Raw genomic sequence first — 1055 nt, forward strand, 5'->3', positions numbered from 1 at the left:
TTCATGCGCGATATTAGTCTATAATTCTTTTTGAGTAGGTTTTTTCTTAGCTTAAGGAACACTGGTGGCATAGTGGGTTACACACAGAACTGCTAACCATAAGGTCAGTAATATGAAACCACCAGTCACTCATGGGAGAAAGATGAGGCTTTCTACTCCTTTAAAGAGTTATAGTCCCTGAAACTCACAAGAGCAGTTCTACTCTGTCCTGTAGGATCACTATAAGCTGAAATTAACTAGATGGCAGAAAATTGCCTACATAAGATATCAAAGCTGTGCTTCATAGCATATTCTGGAATATATTGAGTAGGATCAGTGTTTTAGTTTTTGGGGTTTTTTTTTTTTTTTGCATGTTTGGGAGAATTCTCCAGTGATACCATTCAAGTCAATTTTTTCATTGTTGTTTGGACTTCTTAAACTACCTGTTTTTCTCTTGTTACAGGTCTGCTCAAACTTTCTAGCTCAGATTGTGTTAGTTTGTACCTGTAGTATGTTTCTAAAATTTTAATTGATCCATTTTTCCTAGATTTTCAATTTTGTTGGAGTGTAATTCTTCATGGAATTGTTATTACCTTTCATATTTCAGTTGGATCTGTTATGTCATTTATTTTATTCCTAATTCATGTCCTTTGAGACTTTTCCTTTGTTAAATTTGTCAGTGGTGTGTGAATTTTACTAGCTCCCTTAAAGAACCAGCTTCTAGTCTCTTAATTCATTTTGCTTTTGTGTTTCTTTCTGCTCTAATCTTTATTATTTTTGTCTTCAGAAGACTAACATTGTTGGTGTTCCTTTCCTAATTATTGCAGATGTGGGGTTGAAGTGTGATTTTGGTACTTTCTTCTTATTTTGGTTGTTATAAATTGTCCTCTGAGCACTGATCTTGCTATGCTCTAAACTTTAGAGTCTAAAAGTTTTGCATGCAGTGATTTACTCTATTTGATTTACCAGTACTTTTTAAAATTTCATTTTTTATACTTTTACTGCCAAGTAGTTTCTAAACAGGGTATTAATCAGTTTACACGTATGCAATTGTTTTACTTTTCACCTTCTTTTGT

The sequence above is a fragment of the Tenrec ecaudatus genome, chromosome X (genome assembly GCF_050624435.1).
Source record: "Tenrec ecaudatus isolate mTenEca1 chromosome X, mTenEca1.hap1, whole genome shotgun sequence".
Lineage (NCBI taxonomy): Eukaryota > Metazoa > Chordata > Mammalia > Afrosoricida > Tenrecidae > Tenrec > Tenrec ecaudatus.